The 15,016-nt window shown below is 44.5% G+C and overlaps 1 long non-coding RNA gene across 1 annotated transcript; it reads left to right on the forward strand.

The window, feature by feature from the left end:
* The first annotated feature begins 1,491 nt into the window (after nucleotides 1-1,491).
* LOC142600028 (uncharacterized) lies at nucleotides 1,492-3,639 on the forward strand. The gene is made up of 2 exons (XR_012833493.1): nucleotides 1,492-1,646; nucleotides 2,469-3,639. It is a non-coding gene; the product is annotated as an uncharacterized LOC142600028 (long non-coding RNA).
* Nucleotides 3,640-15,016: the final 11,377 nt, after the last annotated feature.

The raw sequence follows: 15,016 nt of genomic DNA on the forward strand, positions 1-15,016 counted from the left end.
TCGGTGAGACTCCCTTTGTACTCTTTGGAGAGATCCTGGCACTTACAGGGCATGATTCATCTCACTCAAATGCAGAGCTAAGATTAAGGCGGGTGCTTATTTTACTCCGCTACCTGTAAGAGGAGCATTTAGTTTAGCTGGAGTAATGGCATTAAGGGCTTGACTCAAGTTACTCGCATGTAAGTCCCATGGTGGGACTCGACTCAAGATTCACCAGTTTGTATCGACTTAACGGTAGTGTTTGGGAAGTTGTAATGACACTGGCTTATTTAGTTTTAAATAGAAATGCTACTTTTAGTGATTAATCTTTGGTAAATCGTTGTGAAATTCAGGGGGGTGGATAAAATTAACATTTTGGAAGGCAGAAAGTGCATTATGTTAATTAACTGCAATCATAAAGGAAGGAGAATGCTTCTCCAAAAGCTGTACTGTTCTGATTTACAAGGATTTCAGCTGATTTTGCTGAAGTTTTAAGGATGAAATTAGTATTAAAAGCTTGCATTAAAGTATAAGGCGATTGCATAACTGTATTATAAATGTTATGAAGAGAATAATGGGAACTCATCTGGTAGCTAAAGCAATTTTTTTTTTTTTACCTAGATTTTGTGATGATTTTGAAGCTGAATGCCACAGGATTACAACGTTGACCTCTACAAGCTAACACACAAGCAACTTCTTTTGACTATTCAACCTTGAGAGTCTACAATCACATTAAGGGTTCCCAAATGCAATACAAAGATGCAAAGAACCTGGAGGATTATTTATTTTTTTTTTTTTTACCTCTCTGTCTGAACTGATATTGCTTTTAATGCTTTACCAAACACCAGAACAAAAATTCAGGCTTTGTAATGGTGATTTTGAAATCAGATGAGATCCTATTCTGAACAGGAAGCTCTTTACAGGCATACATATTCACCCCTTGTATTAAGTCAAGGCCAGAGAACATCTTTTGCATTGTTTAAGCCACCCAAGCCATAAGGAAGACTCTTAGCTTTGAATTTATGAGCCCCATTAACTTCCCCAGGAAAAGTCCTCTCTCTTATTAAATCATTCCCTGGGAGGGGATGACTTCACAAAGCCTCCTTGGAGGAGTAAGAATACAACGTTGCTTTAGAGGGTTCCTGATAAAAATTAATTAGCAAAACTTACTGTGTAAATTCAAGAATATGCAAATGAAAACAAATCTGAAGGCATGTGTGCAGACTGAGTTGATGCTGAATTAATGTTATATTATGCATAAAATGTATAAATAGCTTACCTGTTTAATGAAATATTAAACATTTTGTGAGGTAATTGGGTATAATAATGCTTCCATTAAATACACATACATAGATACAAAATATTTTTGTATAATTTAAAGTTTTATACATTTCAAAGAAAAATTATTTTTTTCAATTTTAATTAAGGTTTAACAGGTTGTATGCTGCTGTGGTTTTTAATATTCTCAATCATGGTGAAGTATATGGCTTGAAAGCCAGTGAATGGGGGGGGTGTTGAACTTTATTGAACATTGTTTCATGCTGTTGAACAAAAATTACCTACATGTGGGTCACAGGCAGTATTTTTCCCAGTGTGCTCAAATACAGACACTTTTACATAGCTGGCAGCTGTTGATTTGTGGATACCCCAGGGACAGCAGTTACAAGGTGTGTGTATATTTACTCTTGTTAAGCCAAGACATGATTTGTTGCTTATAACATGGACCTCCATTTGTGTGCAAATGTGTTATGCTTAAGATAACAACTTTACCTATTGCCAGGAAGAGAGAAAAGAGCAGAAAAATTGTTGAAAAGAGTCCTAGACAATTATCTACAACCTGTCTGGCAAGGCTGGGCAGCAGCTCTGGTGTTGAGTGCAGCTGAGGCTGGATGTAGACCAGTGTGGTTATTACAGCTGGAATTAATTTTGTCTAACCTTAGACATCATCTGGCCACAAATAGAACCTATGCCTGAACCAGTCACCCTGAGACCTCTTTCCAGTATGTAAGGCACAATTCATCATTCCCCCTTGAGGCTGTCACTGCAGGATAACGTGAAAGGTGTCTAGAAGTGCTCCTTTCTCCCACTGCTTACAAGGGTAGTCCCAGTAACTAGGCAAGGGTTGGCTTTGTTAAGAGTCGCTTGTTAATTAAACTGGATTGATGGGCAAACGGAAGCTCCCCAAGTGGCTCAGCGGCAGTCACACTCAAGACTTCCTTTCTCCTGGTGCTGAGCTATAGTCCCATTGACTGTTACTGGTGTTCAGGTGCTCAGCACCTTTTCAAGTCAAGCATTTTGGGGAATCTACCCGGGGCTGGGTAGATTGGGATGGCTAAGGAGTGAGCTACAATGGTTACAAAGCATATGGGCAAGGTGGTCTCATCAGCTGTGGCTCTTAGTGAGCGCTCGGGTCTGTTTTTACCTGCTAGCATATGTGGCTGTCTTGCAATTAGACTGCAGTTCTGTTCACAGAGGTTATTTATTTCCAGATTCATCACATGAGCCCTGGTTTCCATCCCTACCCAGAGCAGATCCCTTGCACTGCAGTGGGAATGGTTATCTGCTACTCATAGCCATACTCTGAGGGCAGCTTTCACTCCCTGTGGTTGTCTGGGTCTCACTGCATGCCAATACCACTTAAACCAACCCTGGATCAGTTTAACTGCCTCTCAGAAATGAGCTCTCCTTCCCCTTCTGGCCCTGGGATCCTGCAGCATGTCAGAAGGAGACCAGCTCCAGATGGCTCAGAGACATCAAGCTGCAATTCATCCGGATGTGACTGGACTCCATACTCATTGCTGTCCCCCATCTGCACTGTCAGCCTCACTCGCTGTCTTTCACCCCTCGCTACTAATGGGAAGAATGTCATCCTGCCCCGACTATTGCATGTTTTGGCTGTGGATTTTAATTACTCTTTGTAAATTAGATCAAAAGAGACAAAGAAAGAAGGAACACTGCGGTGATGTAAAGAGACTTGAGCCAAGCAGAACTGCTTTGTTCAACGTTTTTATGAGTGTTGAGAGAAAAGCAGCACTTCTCTCTTCAGTGATGAAGCCCCTAGCTGCTGTAGTGCTTGAAGGCTTTTCATGTCAGAACTGGACTAGGGTTCAGCCAGGTTGCCAATGCACCATCCTCTGGATGAACCATAAATCCAGTGTAATGGTTATCCGTAAATTTGATGTTTTGGTTATATCCCAGCATGAATTTCATGGCTGCAGCCTGCAGGGTTGGCTATTTTGAGCCTCAGTGTGGCTGCTCTCACAAACCTGACATGTTTCACCCTTGAAGTGTTTCTCTGGTGGGACCTGTACTTGTCTGTTTCTGGCTTTCTACTGCTCCCACAGCAGAGTAGACATCAGCAAATTCAGTTTCTCATGTAGTACCAGGACCTGGAGGTATCTCATTGGTCTTGAAGGAGGCACTCCCGATCAGTGGTGCAGATTAGATGCTACGTTATGAGCTGCCATAACTTACACCCTGCTCCCACACCAGCAGCTCACGCGCTGGGCACAGATAAAGCCATTACATCGCATCGAGAGGCAGGAGGATAACAAGGTGTCATTGTCTCTTAGTTAGGAAAATGGGTGCAGTGGTTTTCCAGTTCTTTATGTTTGTGTCCTGTTCCTAATATGAGCTGTGCAGCAATTGCTTTGCATAAAAGACATGTATTTGGGTTGTGGATCCTTTCATTAGACATCTGAAATGGAGGAAGATGAATCCCATTGCTATATCACTTGGGCAACTGGGCAATTAACCTTTTTTCCCCCTTTCAACATTGAGTTATGGATTTATATGGCAAAAGGGGTAACAAAGAAGTACTTCAATGTGAATTATTTAGCCCAAAATATTACCACCTGCCTTTCCATCATTTGACTCATGACATATATCTGACTGACTTACAAAATGTGCCATGTATCAGTCTGCCCCTTCATGAGAGCAATGTGGACCCTTTTCATGGAGACCGGGGATGAAAGAGCAAAGACTAGGGTTACATTGCAGCAGGGGAGATTTAGCCCACAAGGAAAGACTAGTTAAGGACAAGGGCATCAGGGTGCTGGAACAGAGTAAGACCCCTTAATCACCAGAGATCTAGGAAGAAGTTGAACAAACAATGGTTAAGAGCATGGCTCAAGTCAAAAGGGGTCTAGATAATCTTACGAGTGTCTGCCCAAACCTGTTCTCAATGATTCCTTGAATTTTGTGCATGTTACCAGTGTCTGGCTTTGTTTCATGAATGAGTTGCTCCTTGATGAAACTCAAGACCTATGGATTGTCTCTGATCCATGGTCACTGTCTCAGTGGCCAGGACCAGGATGGATTTTCCCACCTGCCTGTCCATGCACTGTTCTGGGTGGTGGTTATGCTCCCTGTCAAAGCAGTGACCAGGATTGCTGCAAAGTTCAGAACAAATGTTTTCATTTCTCCTTATGCTTAGCAAGTGTTTCCTAATATCAGCGCTAATCTCTGCTGCAATTTAAACCCATGACTGTCCTGTCCTGCCTCCAATGGCCATGCAGATTCCTGGCTTTATGGCATAAAAAGGGACTGCAAGGTGGACATCACCGTCAGAGAAAGGGACCTAAATTTGAGGGTATATCCACCACCAAAGGGATGTAAGATCATTGTTGCCAGAGCAATAGGTAGAAACCATCACAGGTACACATGAAGAGCAATGGAACAGAGAGGAAAAAAAAAGGTATCATCTTGTTTATTTTCCTTTTTCAGAGGGGAAAAACTGAAACATAAATATTGCATGAGTTGGATCACATAGGAATTCTGCAACAGAACTAGAAATTGCATCCAAATCTTCAGAGAGCCTAGAGGAGTTGTTCTAGCTTAGTTGTAAAAACTTTCTTCCCTTCCAGCAGCCACAAATGACAATCATGCATTCGAACAAACAAAACCCTTGCAAAAATACGAAACTACGAAATATTCGCTTCCTTGGTCACAAATGATGGGCACGTGAAACCTGCAGAAAACCTAGGGACGTCCAGTACAGATGAACAGGCAGAAATGTCTAGGACTGGAGCATGTCAGAGGTGTGCTAGAGATCTTGCATGGATGGTGGTTTTCTGACTAGTTTCCACTTGTGTCTCTTCGGTATAGTCGTGTGTTCTCTGGGTGTTGCTGCAGAGCTGGGGTTGACTGACAATTTCAGGCTTGTCTTATCTGATGCTGGAAAATGAAGGATATAGCAGATTTTCCCCACTTCTTGACCACCAGGACACCAGATGGTGCCCGTATCATCCAATTCCTGTCCAAGACCAGAGAGCAGCACTGCTGCATTTTCAACAGACTCCACAAATGGGGCTAGGTCTTGAGAGCGAGCACAAGTCTGTGCCTAGGAGAACCAAGGCACAAATTTTACCGTGGTAGTGACACATGTAGAACAACAAATTTCTCCTCTCCTGAGCCCAAGGAAGAACTGAGCTCTCATTAGAGCATCACAGCCTGCATTCTCTTGCACCCAGACATTGCCTTCTAGCCACCTTGTCTGTGTTCACATCTACCCTCACATGTCCTTACAGGAAAAATGCAAACAGTGGGTCACCAGGAGTGGAGAACTTAATTCAGGTCCTCTAGTTTCAGATAGAAAACAGGAAAAAGCAAAAGTTAATATTGCCATCCCATGTTATTTTATCAAAGAAAAGGGGATTAGCAAGTAGGAGATGAGAAGACTCCACTAGATGAGCCATCTGGCAATTCTAGTTAATGTAGACACAATCATGAAGCCCTTTCTGATCTGCCAGCCTGTGGGTTAGTGGGCTGGGAGATAAGACCAGCTAGGATGGGTGTAGCAACCCTGAGCCCTGCGAAGAGCTACCCTAACCCTCAGTGCCTTGTCAAACCCCTCTCTCAAGAAAAGAAATTGAGAAAAGAAAACAACCCAACCCAAGCCCCGCTGAGAGACTGATTTATTCTAAGCTGTCACAAAAAAAGAGGAGACAATGTGAACTAGAGACAACAAATGCAATTAAAAGGAGAGGGGAGAGAGGCCTTCCTCGTAATCGTTGTTTCCGGAAGGCAATATGCTGTGGATTATAGCGTCTCAGGCCCGGAGTGGTACCATATGGTGAAACTCTGTTCATTCGACATTAAATCCTGGCATTTTGCAGCTGTCAAGATAAAGCTGTTTATATGAGTAACATTGTAGTTTGTTTATAGGGAAATAATATGTAGCGAGTTATGATTAATCAAGGTGTCCAAAACCTACTGCAGGCATCTGAAATAGATTTCCTTTCATGGCAGAAGCTTTGTCTCTTAAATTATTGACATCTTTTTTTCTTTTTTTCTTTTTCATTTTTTTTTCTTTCTTCTTCTTCTGTGTGTCTGTGTGTGCTGCTGTTTCTCCCTCCTCCCCAGCGCACACGTGGAGTCGGGATGTGGCAGATCTCATCCCCAGGCAGCTCCCTGGTCCTCCCTGCTCTGCAGCCAGGAGGAAGCCAAGGGAGAGGGTTGGCACCATCCTTCAGCAGAGAGATGATGCCTTTGCTGCACTGACATGAGTGGGCACAAGGCTGTTCCTTCCAGAGCAGAATAGGACCCTTTTTCCCCCAGAAAATTGTCGCTGAAGGTCTGGAGGCACTGGTTCATGATATTTTCATTGCTGGAGATGCTGACCATCCTGTAATTAGCAGGGTGGTATGTATGCAAAGCCACAATCTCTTCCCTACATGCTTTACAAAGCAAATTTGAGCTGTCTTGTGGGATCCTGGAGTGGGAGAGCAGCCCAAATACCACGTTGCTGTGAAGTTTCTCCTAATGCTGCTGGTCTGCGTCTGCCATATAACCTGATGCTGCACCTCATTGTCACAACCCCCCTGCTAACAGCTCTCTCTTGCTCAGCAGCTCCATGCTACAAACAGACTCTGCAATGCAGGTGAGTGAGGAGATGGTATGGTGAGAATGGCAGCTAAAGTTGTATTGCAAGACCCCAGGGCTTCAGTCACCCTGCTAGCTCGTGTGCATTTATGAGCGAACTCTGCAAATGTGAATAGCACCACAGAAAACCAGGTTGTCGGTATCCCCACATAACTGTGACTGTCATAGTCCTTTGGGCAGGTGTCTGTGTGCCATACCTACTGGATTCTCCTTTTGGTTTGGTGCTCTTGCCATGTTGGGAACAAGGCTTTGCACAGTTTTGTCTAAACCTTGTTCTTCAAAATGTACATAACAGGAGGTAGCTAGCAGTTAATGATGGAAAGACGAAGAACGAGCTCTATTCCTTGCTATCCCTCATCACAAGGGAGCTGTAAAACTTGATTATTTAAGGGCAGAAAACAGGTGGTTTATAGAGGAATAGCTCCATAGAAATCAATGCAAAGTTACACGAGAAGATGTTGCGTATTGTTCAGAGATCCTCCTGGGAAACGTCTTACAACCAGCCTGTTCTCCCTCTGTCAGTTTCCTCTGCTTCAGCCTCCCATTTGGACACTTTAATGACTCTGATCATTTCAACAGGGCACCCAAATCTCACTCTGTTACTTTGGAGAAGCTTTTTATCAAGCCTTCTACAGAAACACACAGGACAAGCTGTGGATCTGGCTTAGTACGCACACACACAGATGTTATAGCCTTTCTCAATGGTAATACAACAGCCTTTTAATCTGCAGATTCATCACTGCTATCATCCCCCCCCCAATAAGCCCCCGAGGAGATTTATACCTCCTTCTCTGCCCCTATCAATGCTTGTTGCTGATTAGTCGATATTTTCAGGCTGATCCTTTGGAATAAGATGCTTGGCAAATGCAGCCACCCCATCTTCCTGGATGAGACACTTATAGGAAAAAATCCTATTCATAGGAGGCTGTTAATAGGGGATGAAGAGAGAGTTATAGATAATCAATCTAGAAATCACATTTGTAAATGGCCCCTCTAGCTGCTTAATTAAGCACAGCCTTCTGGCATTGGACATTAAGGCACTTTAAGGTCTATTTGTCTTCACAGAAAATATCCCAATAATATATTTGCAATTCTGTGCTAACCCATCCTGATCTCACCTGCCTTTAGTGGATTAACAGGATAAAGTGATATAAACCACAGCAAGTAACTTCTGGAGAAGGTGCAGAATCAATGAGAGTGTCAAAGGAATATTTGCTTTTGATGCTCTGCTGAGCAAATTGTTTCTTTCTTTTAATTTTCCTCTTGCATCTGTCACCTTTGCTGTGCTCTGCAAACCTCTGAGTCACCAGGAATCTTCCCCTTCCTTACAGAGAGCTCAGGATGTGGCAGGGAGCAAAGCATCAGCCAAGCTATTCCTGCCAGAGGGGCAAGGGAGAAAAAGGAGGGATTCAGAGCCAGGTAGGAGAGTCAAGTTTGCTGCTCCTGTTGCGACTGGCAAGCAGGAGTGGTGAGGATGGTGGTGCCTGCTCTGCTCCCAGGGCCAGCACGGTGCCATCCCCCAGCTTGGCCAAGTAAGCAACAGGGTCTTGTTTGGCTGCTCTGGGCAACTGCCTCCTTGCTTGGTGCTGAGGCAAGGGTTCACAATAAATACCCTCATCCCTATTATTGTTGTTATTATTATTATTATTAATAATAATAATAATTATTACTACTACTACTACTACTACTACTACTACTACTTCCACACTCTCTCCAGACAGATGTGCATTTTGGAAATGTCTTTGGTGATTATTTTTTTTTCCCCCTCCTCATCTAATTTCTCTTGCAACTCCTCATTCTTCAGTCCCTCTACTGCTTCCATCTCCAGTGAAAATTCAGTCTTGTAGCATGTGATCAGCTGCTCCCAGGAGACTGGGCTGGGTCTTGGGAGCACCTCAGTCACTTCAATGCCCTTTCCAAAATCCACCTATTCCCTAGGTGCAAGACATCCAAATTGTTTCTGAGATTTCCCAACAGCCAACAGCTGGGACAGAGATAATAAATTGCAGATTTCCAAAGGAAAGTCAAACATGCATCATTTTACACAAACAAATCCACAAATGTCAAGTTTTCCCCTCCTTTCTTTTCACTTTTCCACTAAGTCACAATACAGATTGATTTTTCTGCATAAGTTTTGTTTGAGTCTAAAAATGCTGTGAAGAGGTGTAGGCAATGCCACAAAACTGAGGCTAGGGAACCTGAATAAGCATTGTGACTTCATCCTAGATTATTGTATCAATTTGCATGTCAGTGAAGAGCTTTGTTATTTAGAATAACTTCTTGGTCCCTGACATCTTTATTTCTCCATTGCCAGAAAGTCAGAGAGAGCCGTGCTGGTGGCACTCTTTCAGTGAAGAAAAGCTGTCGTGAGTTTCAGGGCTGATTTCAGATCTCCCTCTGTGAAATCTGAGGCAATATTGTGCAAATCAAATGGTGGGAGATTTTCCAGCACAGGAAAGAATTTGCACAGCCCCTGCTGAGCACGGGAGCAGTCAGGCCCTTGGGTTGTCTACAAATAGGTGCTGGGTACCATTTTGGACATCCCATTCCCTACCTGGCCCCAGTACCACTGCTGAAATTTTTGGGAGTCTCCTGCGCTCTGTCACATCTGCTAGGCTAGAGCATCTCAAACAGCACAAGAAGCCTGTGTGCAAGGAAATGTATAATACTTGTCTTGCTAGAGATGAAGGTGTATTTTCTAAGACTATGTCAAAGGGAGCTGCAAAATAAAGCCAGGCTGTGCTGGTCTAAACAATTAGGTCTGGAAAGCCCAGACTGCACCCAGCCTTCTCAGCACCCCAACCTCATCCTGGGGAAATCCCAGGGAGATGAGTCCATCTTAGGGATACAGAATATGATAGCCCTTTGTTAAATGAGCACGGTCATTTTTATCACTGGTCCCCACCATTTGTTGTGTATCTTGGCAGGATGAGAGATTGAGCCAGAAATCATTGCTGTGTCGGAGGGGTGGGTGGCAGTGGGATCCGGTCACGGTTCAGCGTGCTGCCACCCCCCTCTGTCCTCCCAGCTTTCATTAATCTGCTGGTGACAAGGGCACATAAAGCACTCCATCCTGCTCTCCCCCCGGGGGAGGAGGCAGCAGTGATGCGGGAAGCTGTGCTGGAGGCAGACAGCCCCTGCGGTAGGTAAATCCTTGGGTGAGATCAAGGCTGGTGCACCCTGCTGACTGTCAACACGTCCTCTGGCAGGATACACTTCATGGGATATGTAAGAGGGATAGGGAAAAGAGGGGATAGGGGATAGAAAAAGATTAAATAAAACATGAAAAAGAGAGAGAAAGAGAGAAAGAAAGAGAGAAAGAAAGAGAGAAAGAAAGAGAGAAAGAAAGAGAGAAAAAGAAGGAAAGGAAAGGAAAGGAAAGGAAAGGAAAGGAAAGGAAAGGAAAGGAAAGGAAAGGAAAGGAAAGGAAAGGAAAGGAAAGGAAAGGAAAGGAAAGGAAAGGAAAGGAAAGGAAAGGAAAGGAAAGGAAAGGAAAGGAAAGGAAAGGAAAGGAAAGGAAAGGAAAGGAAAGGAAAGGAAAGGAAAGGAAAGGAAAGGAAAGGAAAGGAAAGGAAAGGAAAGGAAAGGAAAGGAAAGGAAAGGAAAGGAAAGGAAAGGAAAGGAAAGGAAAGGAAAGGAAAGGAAAGGAAAGGGAAAGGAAAGGGAAGGGAAGGGAAGGGAAGGGAAGGGAAGGGAAGGGAAGGGAAGGGAAGGGAAGGGAAGGGAAGGGAAGGGAAGGGAAGGGAAGGGAAGGGAAGGGAAGGGAAGGAAAGGAAAGGAAAGGAAAGGAAAGGAAAGGAAAGGAAAGGAAAGGAAAGGAAAGGAAAGGAAAGGAAAGGAAAGGAAAGGAAAGGAAAGGAAAGGAAAGGAAAGGAAAGGAAAGGAAAGGAAAGGAAAGGAAAGGAAAGGAAAGGAAAGGAAAGGAAAGGAAAGGAAAGGAAAGGAAAGGAAAGGAAAGGAAAGGAAAGGAAAGGAAAGGAAAGGAAAGGAAAGGAAGAAACCTTTCTTCCAGTGCAATGGTTTTCATTTCTCACAATTCTGGATGACTGTGGAAGGAAATGCCTCTATCAGAAATCTGTCTCCTTGTATAAATTGAGTTACAGTTGCTGGATGTGTGGCAGAAATGTGAAAAAGACTTTCCAGACTCCCTGGGGCCCCGGGCTGTTCCCATGGTATTTGCTCCCCATCTGATGGGAACAGCCATGTGGGATGCACACCTCCTCCCCGTCCCCTCCCGCACTTGCCTTCAGCATGCAAGCTCCTCGGGGCTGGGGCTGTGTGCACGGGTGATGCTGCTGCACCGGCTGCCGTCGGCGTGGTGCTCCTGTGGGTAGACAGCCACCAGGCTGCAGACCCAGATGAAATGCAAGCTGTGTTCCCAGGTTGGGATTCTTGATGCTGCTCCAGTGGAAAGTGGAAAGCAATGGGCAATTACCATAACAGGGTATGCACTGATTTCTGGTGGGTAGAGGAGATATTGTACCCCTCTGCTCATGTAGTGTGACAAGTCTGTCCTGGAGAATGAGGAAGGATAATAATAATGATAATGATAACAACAACAACAACAACAATAATAATAATAATGATAATAATAATAATAGGAAGAAGAAGGAGGAGGAGGAGGAGGAGGAGGAGGAGAAGTAAAAAGGACTCTCACCATATGCAGATGGGTAAGTGGAAGAAGAGGAGAAAAAGGACAGTATATATTTTGAATTGAAAAGCAGTCTCAGGTTCTTGGACATCCTATGCTCAAGTTTTTTTGTGACTGGCTCCCAATGCTGCAGCAGGGACTTATCTTGCCATAGCCAGGCCTTCTGTGGCCCAGCCCTGTCCAATGTATGTCACATTGCTCTCCAGTGCCTGGGCTGTCCAAAATGATAAGTACAACCATAAAAACATCCTTTCTGCTCCAGTAGAGAAGATCTGAATACTAGAAGTAGGTGTGAAACCAAGTAAAGAGCTTCTCTTTGCCACATTATCTGGTCAGACTCCCTAGAGCTGGAGCACAGAAGACCACACCTGGAAAGAGCGAAATCTCTGCACATCTTCCCAAGCACCTGCTGCTTGTCAGGCTGCAAAGGAGGAACTCCAAGGAGGTGCAGCTCAACTACCATGACGGCACAGCCAGGTGGACTCCATTTCATGAGAGAGCATGGACTGATGATACAACTTCAGAGCTGCACAGGCAAAGTTGATGATGAAGGAAGCTATACTGAAGATGCAGGAAGCAGTTTTGGTTTTATGAGTGCAGCTTTGGAGCAGAGGACTGCTCCAAAAACATGTGCCTGTGCAAATAAAATGAGGCCCTGCCCCCTGCCTTTACTCCCTCAGTTCTTCCATGTTCCTGAACTATTGAAGACCAAAATCACATTGTTGAGGCTCATGGCCAGGAGCAGGAAACACCCAATGATCTCAGAGAAGGCACAAGGACATGGTTCTCCCACTGCTAGCCTAAACAATGGATAGTGGATGAGGCTACACAGCTTAGTGCAGTCACATGTAGCCATGGCTTAACCACCCCAAGTACCAGGGCTGAAGTGGTGGCTGATGCTGCTTCCTACTTAACCCTCTGAGGAGGGGTAATGACTAGCCAAGACACTTGCTCCTCAAAGGTGTCATTTACCATTTCCAGTGTTGGACAGCAACACCAGGTGACGCTCAGGGACTTCTTTTGGCTTTTGTGTCAGAGGATGGAGTGAGTAAAAGTGTGGTGATGGCATTTCTGGGTGATACCTACAGCCAGGGGTTAGTATGGCATCTCTTCTACTGCTCCATCTCTCCTCTTACAGCCTCAGGGTCCTCCCCATTGGAGCCAGAAAAGTTGTCTTAGAGTTACTAAAACGTAGGGGATCACAAAGGGTTTGCAGTGAGGAGGGATTCAATTTCTTCTGTGTATTTTAGGCAGTAATTTTTTATCCACAAAGCAATAGATGAACACAGCTGTTTCCTGATGAGATCCATTACTGGTCCCTAGCTGTGCTATACCTTGAGGAAAGCAAATGGAAAAGTTTACCATATCCACTGCAGAGGAGCAGGGAGGCTGAGTCAGGTGGACAGTCAGTACCTGGATTAACCTCTCAATGACTGCAAAATTCCCCTGCATCATTGATGGTGACAGCAGGCCAGTTTTAGATCTCACTTTTTTTTTTTTTTTTTTTTTTTTTCCTTCAGGATTTAGCATTATGCATGCCAAGGCTGATTTGTTCTGGGAGAGGTTTACTTCCATTAGGTAAAAACAGCTGCTAAATTTACTGTCAGGTTCCAATCCAGATGTTAACTGTCTCACCCTGCTAATACCTCTGCTTCCACAAAAACCCTCTCCTTCTTCTCTGGTGCCATGTAGAAGTCTCTAAATAAAACAGTCAGCTCCTTTTTGCTCTCTCGTATTTAAGGTTGAATGGGGAAATTTTTAAATTTGTCCCCATCACACACTTTGTGAGCCTGCTTCTTGAACTAATGAATATTAGTCTACCAGGAGACAGTGGAGTCCTAAGGTCATAATAAGTCTTAAGAGTGTAAGGTTGGGATTTTAAAAACTGTCTAAAGATCTTGAAAATACCACTAAGTGGCCATCTTCACTCTTACCTATTGAAACATGTTTTAAAATAGGACTTAAAACACTTGTGCCTTTGGCAATTTGTAACTTTTGTCTTTTCCACCTCTCATGTAAAAAGTGCAGTATCTAGCGATCCCAAGGCAGGATACAGGATTTGACTTGACTGTAGAAGACCACACTTTTCTTTCTCTGTACACTCCTTACTCCAGTGCCAGCATGACTGCTTACTTCATGAGGGAATAGAGGAGTCCCATGAGTATTCGCAGGCTAGGGGCTAGCCTGCTTCTGCAACCTGGCATGGTAAGTACTGGGCTCATCAGGTGGCTCAAGGGATGGGACGACATCAACATCACTCCTCACTGCTGGCCTCTCATCTCTGGGCCTCAGTTGCTCTGTCTGGAGAAAGAAACTCATGTTACTTCTGTTTTCAAAGTCCTATGAGACCTACCATCCCTCTAAGGATGGAAAAGGTTTACATCAAAGGCTGCCCATTGCTCAGTCATCGGTGTATTGCTTCTTTCAGACCTAATACTGCAGAGGCCCAAGTGGCAGAGTTAATCCCAGGACTGATTTTCTCCCCAGTGTGCACAGGGTCAGCATAATCCATGCCACAGTTTTTCTGGAGCTGCCAAGATGTCGATTAACAGAACAGTTCAATTCTTTTCTTAATATTTATAAAAAATCACTGAAAAATCAATTAAATATATTTTGCGAGTATAACTAAATCCTTTTGATGCCCTCAGAATAAGAGCTGTGAGTTTCATAGATCTTACCTGAACTTCCTGCAGAGGTTGTTTTTTTGGGAGAACCCTCATACAGTTTCTCAGCTGAGAGTTCATCAAAACTTTCAGTTATGTTAGGACGTTTAGGATGCTGGGATGTTTATCAGCAGGACACCTTGGATGCTCACGTATCTCTGTGAATTAATTTCCTAAGCCATCCATCATATTCTTGTGACCAAAGTTTAAACAGTCTGGGGTCTGCAGTTCACTGGACTCTAACCTTCCAGGTTGGGCTCTGTCTTGTGCATCCAGTCATCTCAGATGACCCTTTCCATCTAAAGCTCAGGCATCTCCTATGGGTGGGCTTTGTCTCACTTTTAACTTTTAGGGTTGGAATCAGCATCAGATGCAAACACCTAAGCTTTGGAATCTCTGAGGCATGGGTCTCCACATGATCTGGGTGTCCATTCTCTTGCCAAATCCAACGAAAACCTAAACCCAATGAAAAACACTTTATCTCACCCTACAGTAGATTCACACTCTTCTCTTGCTCCAGCGTGGGTCCCCCATGGGGTCACAAGTCCTGCCAGCAAACCTGCTCTGGCGTGGGCTCCTCTCTCCACGGGTCCACAGGTCCTGCCAGGAGCTTGCTCCAGCGTGGGCTTCCCACAGGCCACAGCCTCCTTCAGGTGTCTCCACCTGCTCTGGCGTGGGGTCCTCCATGGGCTACAAGTGGAATCGTTGCTCCCCATCATCCTCCATGGGCTGCAGGGGGACAGCCTGCTTCACCATGGTCTTCACCACGGGCTGCAGGGGAATCTTGCTCCGGCTCTGGAGCACCTCCTCCCCCTCCTTCTGCACTGACCTTGGTGTCTGC

The sequence above is a fragment of the Balearica regulorum genome, chromosome 1 (genome assembly GCF_011004875.1).
Source record: "Balearica regulorum gibbericeps isolate bBalReg1 chromosome 1, bBalReg1.pri, whole genome shotgun sequence".
Classification (NCBI taxonomy): Eukaryota; Metazoa; Chordata; class Aves; order Gruiformes; family Gruidae; genus Balearica; species Balearica regulorum.